At 38.8% G+C, this 7,780-nt stretch overlaps 1 long non-coding RNA gene across 1 annotated transcript; it reads right to left on the reverse strand.

The window, feature by feature from the left end:
* Nucleotides 6,223-7,761, reverse strand: LOC109224534. Its single transcript, XR_002067708.1, has 2 exons — nt 7,569-7,761; nt 6,223-6,505 (listed from the first exon to the last, which is right to left on the reverse strand). It is a non-coding gene; the product is annotated as an uncharacterized LOC109224534 (long non-coding RNA).

The raw sequence follows: 7,780 nt of genomic DNA on the forward strand, positions 1-7,780 counted from the left end.
TATCAAAACACAACATAACTTGTTTGACTTTTCCAGCACCCATATGCAACCGACATTGTGTCTACAGAGCCTTTAAGAAATACAAAGAGTACAATAATAGTTCCGGCAACAAGTCCACGACTATACCTCAAACACAATAAGTAAGGAACAAAAGATACATGACCCCGAGTGAAGTGGGGCTCACCAAGTCAGCTGGGAAGGGAGTGTACCGCTATCACTGATCAGTGCCGCCTGCTGTGGAACTATCTGCATCCATTAAAGATGCAGCGCCCCCGACAAAAGGAACATTAGTACTGTCGAATAGTACTACTCCATCTGTTCCAGTTTATGTGAACCTATGTCCTTTTTGGTCTGTTCCAAAAAGAATGACCCCTTTCTAAATTTGGTAACAATTTAGCTTAAACTTACAATTCTACCCTTAATGAGAAGCTTTTATAACCTCACAAATACTCTGGGCCCCTTTTGATTTGTTTAGGACCACAAATTACAAAAGTCTTCATTTTTTCTTAAACTCCGTGCCCTATCAAACAGGTTCACATAAATTGGAACGGAGGGAGTAGAATATATGACTAAACACCCCCTCAAAACAATGAGCAGTAATGCAAGTAAGGACAATCATAATATCAGTTAAAGCCTCAAGCAGTTACCAAATATCAAATTAGGAATAAGATAAGTTTTCAAGTAAATTTCCATATTTTTAAGTTGGGAAATCTTTAGTACCGATATACCACTGTTCACTATTTCGATAACGATTTCCAACACAATCACCACCATGTGTGCGGCATGGTATCCGATCACGACCCGATCGGCTAGGCCGTCTTATGTGGGACATCAACCACAATCACAATTTCAATTACAATTTCCAATACAGTCACCACTATGTGTGCGGCATGGTGTCCGATCACGATCCGATCGGCTAGGACGTCTCATGTGAGACATCAACCAAATCATAATTTTATTAACAATTTCTAACATAGTCACCAAAATGTGTGCGGCATGGCATCTGATCACGACCCGATCGACTAGGCCATCTTATGAGACATCATCCTTTTCTATCAATCATCCCATTTCTTATTTCTTGCACATCTCTTCATTTTATTGGCATAAGTGGTCACAATTGTATTATCCCTTTTTTATGAGGCATGTTGGCCGTATTTTCGTATTTTATTTTCGTGCTTACCTTTTCACATTCAACCATCATCATGGATTTTCAACAACAAGGCATTTATGTTCAAGACATTAAGCATACATATGAGCAGACAAGTGTCTTAAGGGCATTGAGATTTCTTACACAATTGGCATTAGCTATCATTTGAAACGAAACTTAAAGCCATAGCATTTAGATAAGCAACGCATACTTTAAACACATTATCAAATAATAGTACAACCTAAAAAGAGCATTTGCATTGCATATTGATCACGGATGTCTTTTGACATAAGTTTATCCGGGTTAATCGATTCACAATGGGAAGCTCGGGATTACATGTATATTGTAGGGTTCATTCCTAAGAGAAAAGGTTAGCCAACATACCTCACTTGAGCTTCCTTAAACTCTAAAATATTCCGGAATCCTTAGCAACTTCGATCTATTTTAGAAATGTAACAAATTGAACCAAAATTAGGAAAATGATCATGGTTCTAGCTCATTTGAGCATTTTATCAAACACTAGGTGTGCATTAAGGTATCAAGGTCCTTTTATGGAGGATTCCATCATCCCACAACATATTCTTTACTATTTTTAGTTCAACAATCTTCCTACACCCCATGATAACACATGCATGCAAAATAAACAACTCCCAAACCAAAGAATTATCTTACTAATTACCTATTCCTAGTTAAATTTTAAAATTAAGGGTTGGGGCGTAGTATCTTACCTTTTTTGGATGAAGACCTTGTGAGTTACTCTAGAGAAATCTTCAAGGTTTGAGCAAAGATTGATGAATAATGGCTTAGAACTCCTCTTCTCACTCTAGACCACCTTCCTCTCTCTAAAATGTCAGTTTTAACCTTCTAAAATGACCCCTAATAGTGTTTTATGAGAAGGAGGTCGGGTTGTAAAAACCCAGAAATGAAGCTCCGAAACAGATGCGACCGCATAATGCATCTGCGATTCGCGAAATGGGACACGTTATGGTCCTCCAGAACTGGCCAGCTCTGCCCGGGTATGCGGCCATTCTGCGTTCCGCATATCAATTCTGTGATCGCACAATGGACCGCAGAATCTCCTCCAGAAATTCCTCATTCCTAACCTGCGATTGACTTTTCGGTTCGCAATATAATTCTGCGGCCGCGAAATGGACCGCATAGTGGCCCACAATTTTTGCTCAATTTTCTGCTTCACTCTGCGGCCATTCTGCGGCCGCATAGTAGGCCGCAAAAATGTCTTTTCCTGCCAACATTTTCCTTTAACTCCCTAGCGCACTGTTCATCCCAAAAAGTCCGTAAACATATTAGCCTACCTCGGCACCACGGAACCTCGGGTTTTAGGTGAAATTTTACGGGGCCTTACATCCTCCCCCACTTAAGATTATTCATCCTCGAATGAGGGTATAAATCAGTCATTAGTACTCAACATGACCTAGTTGTTACTTCACACACCAACAGTCCTAATTTTGACTAACTCCCCAAATTCCCTAAAATTTTGGCAGAGTTTCCCTTGTAACTGGGCCTATCCACCTGTCAGAGAAACCCAAAAACCAATCCTAACAGCATGTGCATAATCCAACGATGCAACACAATATGAAACAACACCAATCGTGGCCTCATAAGCAATATATTACTATAAAGGGAACCTCCTGAGCATAAACTGTACAAGTGATACATAGTTCATAGGAAGTAATTTCATAAAAACTATTACATAGCTATTCAAACAAATAATGGTACTTCTTATTCATTTCTTCCTCGGCCTCCTAGGTAGCCTCTTCAACCTGCTGCTTTCGCCATAACACCTTCATAGAGGCAATTTCTTTATTTCTCAACTTTCGGACTTACCTGTCAAGAATGGCAACTGGAATCTCTTCATATGACAGTTCTTCATTAGCCTTAATGGTCTCAACTGGCACGATAAGCGATGGATCTACGACTACTTTCTTCAACATAGATACATGAAATACCGAGTGCACTAATGACACCTAAGGTGATAGCTCAAGCTTGTACGCCACCTGACCAATCCTCTAAATGATTCTATACGGTCTGACATACCTCGGGCTCAATTTCCCTTTCTTTCCAAACCGCATTATACCCTTCATAAGGGAAACCTTCAAGAATACCCAATCATCTTCTTTGAACTCCAAATTACTATGCCGAACATCCGAATAGGGCTTCTGGCGACTATGAGCAGTTTTCAACCGATCCTTAATGACCTTAACCTTCTCCATGGCCTGATGCACGAGGTCTGGTGCTATCAACTCAGCTTTGCCAATCTCGAACCACCCAATGGGAGATCTACATCTCCTACCATATAATGCCTCGAATGGTTCCATCTGAATACTAGAATGATAACTGTTGTTGTAGGCAAATTCCATGAGTGGCAAATAGTCATCCCAGCTACCCTTGAATTCAAGAACACAAGCGCGCAACATATCCTCAAGGGTCTAAATAGTCCGCTCTGCTTTCCCGTCGATTTGTGGATGAAAGGTTGTCTTAAGATTCACCTGAGTATGCAAACCTTGCTGAAATTTCTTCCAAAAATTAGTCGTGAACTGTGCCCCTCGATCAGAAATGATAGAAACTGGAGTGCCATGAAACCTGACTATTTCCTTGATATACAACTAAGCATATTGTTCCACTGTGTCGGTAGATTTAAATGGCAAGAAGTGTGATGATTTTGTGAGTCGATTCATAATCACCCAAATTGAGTCAAACTTGCGCGGAGTGTGCGGTAGTTACACCACAAAGTCCATATTAATCATTTTCCACTTCCACATTAGAATTTCTATGTTCTGTGACAACCCACCGGGCCATTGGTGTTTGGCCTTTACTTGCTGACAACTCGGACATCTTGCCACAAAGTCCGCTACATTCCTCTTTATATCATTCCACCAGTAAACTTCTTAAGATCATGGTACATTTTTGTAGAGCTCGGGTGCACGGAATACCTAGAAGTGTGAGTCTCGGTCATGATTCTTTCCCGGAGACCATCTACATTTGGAAACATAGCCGCCCTTGGTACCTTAGTGTACCATCATCCATGACAAGAGAAAAATCCATAGTCTTATGTTTATGAATCCCCTCCTTCAATAGTACTAACAATGGATCGTTGTATTGCTTCTCTTTGACTTCCACAATAAGTGATGATTCAGCCCTATTTTGCACAATTACCCCTCCTTTATTAGAGTCTGCAAGACGAACTTCCAATCTAGCCAGCCGATGAACTTCCTTGGCCAACGGCCTTTGATATGCCTCCAAGTGATCCAAACTACCCATACATTTCAGCTAAGAGCATCCTCCACAAGATTGGTTTTTCCCGGGTGATAGAGAATATCGATGTCGTAATCTTTGAGTAACTCCAGCCATCTTCTCTGCCTCAAATTCAATTCCTTCTGTTTGAAAATATATTAAAGGCTCTTATGGTCCATGAATATCCACATGGACCCCATATAAATAATGATGCAAATATTTCAATGCAAATACCACCATCGCAAGCTCTAAGTCATGTGTTGGATAGTTCTTTTCATGATTCTTGAGTTGCTTAGAAGCATAAGCTATTACCTTGCCTTGTTGCATTAATACACACCCAATTCCAATCCTTGAAGCGTCACAATATACAAAAAACCCATTTGTACCCCTTTGGTAGGGTCAACACCGGTGCCATAGTCAATCTTGATTTCAACTCCCGGAAGCTCCTTTCACAAGCATCTGACCATTGGAACTTAACCGCCTTCTGCGTCAATTTAGTTAATATAGAGGCAAAAGTGGAGAACCCCTCCACAAATTTCCTGTAGTAACCAGCTTGAGCCCAAGAAACTGCGAATATCTATTGGAGTTGTAGGTCTAGGCTAATTCTTCACAACTGCAATCTTCTGAGGATAAACCTTAATTCCTTCTCTAGAGACGACATGTCCCGAGATTGTGACAGAGTCAAGCCAAAATTCACATTTTGAAAACTTTGTATACAACTAGTGCGATGTAAAGTCTAGAGAGCTGCCCTGAGGTGATCGGCATGGTCCTCTTGACTTTGTGAATATACAAGGATATCGTCAATAAACACTATCATGAATGAGTCGAGGAACGACTTGAAAACTCGATTCATAAGATCCATGAAAGTTGCCGAGGCATTTGGTAGCCCAAAAGACATCACCAGAGAAATTCAAAGTGCCCATACCGGGTCCTGAAAGCTGTTTTCAGAATATCATGCTCCCTGATCTTCAATTGGTGATGCCCGAATCTTAAATCAATTTTGGAGAAGTACTTAGAACCCTGTAATTTATCAAACAAATCATCTATCCTTGTAGTGGGTACTTACTTTTTATTGTGACTTTGTTGAGCTGCCGGTAGTCAATACACACCCGTAGTGACCCATCTTTCTTTCTTATGAAGAGTACCGGTGCGCCCCAAGGCGACACGCTCGATCGGATGAAACCCTTCTCTAACAAATCCTTCAATTGTTCCTTTAGCTCCTTCAATTCCGCCGGTGCCATTATGTATGGTGTAATAGATATAGGTTGCATGCCTGGCATCACATCAATCCCAAAATCAATCTTCCTGTCTGGTGGGATCGCAGGAAGCTCATCTGGAAAGACATCCATAAATTCATTCACAACTGGCACAGACTCAAGTGTAGGTGCCCCAGCATCGGTGTCCGTAACTCAGACCAAATGGTAAATACACCCCCTATGACGATATTTTATAAATGTCCTATTAAGCTACACAAATGTCACAAAATCGTTTTCCGACATTTATTTTATACTTAGTTCAAGTGTCGTAAATTTCAATGTCGGAAATTTTCCGACGTTTATTTTAATGTCGGTGAAATATTTACGACATTTAGTTTACGACTCTTATAAAAGGGTTGCATTAAAACTTGTGACATTTCACATAATGTCAACAAGTTCAATACGGGTTTTCAACTTATTTCGTTTACGACATTTAGAAGTGTCGGAAAATTCTTGAGTTATTAGTGATACTTGTACAACACATCTTGCCAATATAATAATTAATCATTCACATTTGCACATACTTTGAGAGGACAATTACAATAAATATAGAGCTGAAATTATATTTTGCTATAATAAAAGTATAACCTTCAAATTTCTAATTAAATACCTACAAGTGTCATTCAACATAGACAATTTGAACTGTAATAAATAGAAGTTCTCTATAATTAATTACAAGAATGTATTTATGAATAGCTCTATAACAAATTCTGCAACAATAGATTTCTTCACTTCCTCAACTCTTTCTTTCTCTTTTTCTGCTACATCCCGTCAGCTCCAATTCCTTTGTGCATCCGCCCATTTGATACTATATTGAATTGAGACAACAAGGTTCTCTGAGGTAGTTAACCTATATTTTCATAAAATGGGAAATAACTAGCAGATCATTGAAAGTCAAAATAAGATAGCATGATCTACATGCAAGAATAATTTAATAAAATAAATTTATATAGTGCAGCTATTTTTACGAGTATCCTCGTCCTTATAAGACAACCAGTTGAAGTATAGTTATCTGCTATCAATGAAAAAAAAATGCCTTAGTAAAAAACACATCACTTTAAAGAAAGATGTTGTTTGGCCAAGAAATTTACAAGGACCTTACCATAAGTTTCCATACCGTGGACTTTCTCTCACTACAACTTCACACACACAAAGGCCAGTAGATTTGCGCAACCTCATAGCCATCAGTATATTTCAACCTAGTAAATTCTAAACACGTTCGACTAATTGCACAATTTTCGTAGGGACGAAATAATTAGCAGGGTAAATAGAACCCTATATTTAGACAAGTTAATAGCACATTTATTATTATGGCATTTATCCTTCGAAAGTCAAGAGTTAACTACCATGCAATACTAACTAAACAGGCCTTTAGTGTATAAGGCTAATGATACATATGGATGTGAAAATTACTTACAAGCATTCTCCTGCCACACAGGATAATAATATCTTCATTCACATCTAATGATCGATTACTAGGATCATGCAACTAAGAATTTTGTTAAGTGTACAAGAAACAAATACCCGGTGACTAAAAACCAGCACACATCTAAGTTGCTAACCAGCAGACAATTGAATCAGACAAGGATTGAGAAAATTTAATTCATTTTGTTCATAATTGGAAATGAATAAACAATAGGGAAGGGCATAGTGTTTAAGATGCTTATCAGGCATTTTGTCAAACATTTGTAGGGAATAATTTGTGAATGTGATATCAACATTACTTTATTTTGTAATAACACCCCCACACAGCTTCCATTCAAACAAACCTATATCCATATCACCACCACATCACAACATAGATTAAGCTTCAAAAATTAAAACTCCCAATTCTTCTGCTATGAATACATAGGGAACAAGCAAATGCAATAAATAAACATGGTTGAATTCCTCCGAGAAATCAAAACACTCACCGAAAAAAAGGAATTCAAATCCGATCGATCAATCAAGAAAGAAAAATCCTAATCTGGAGTTATTCTAATGCACAATAGATGAAGAGAAGGAAATAGAGAATGAAGCAAAGAAGAGAGTACACTTTCATACTTCTATTACTAAAGATTCTTGATATTCACGGTTGGGGTGGAGGAATTCGGACGGGATAGAGAAATGGAGTGGGTGGGGTGGG

This window comes from Nicotiana attenuata, chromosome 3 (assembly GCF_001879085.1).
Source record: "Nicotiana attenuata strain UT chromosome 3, NIATTr2, whole genome shotgun sequence".
Lineage (NCBI taxonomy): Eukaryota > Viridiplantae > Streptophyta > Magnoliopsida > Solanales > Solanaceae > Nicotiana > Nicotiana attenuata.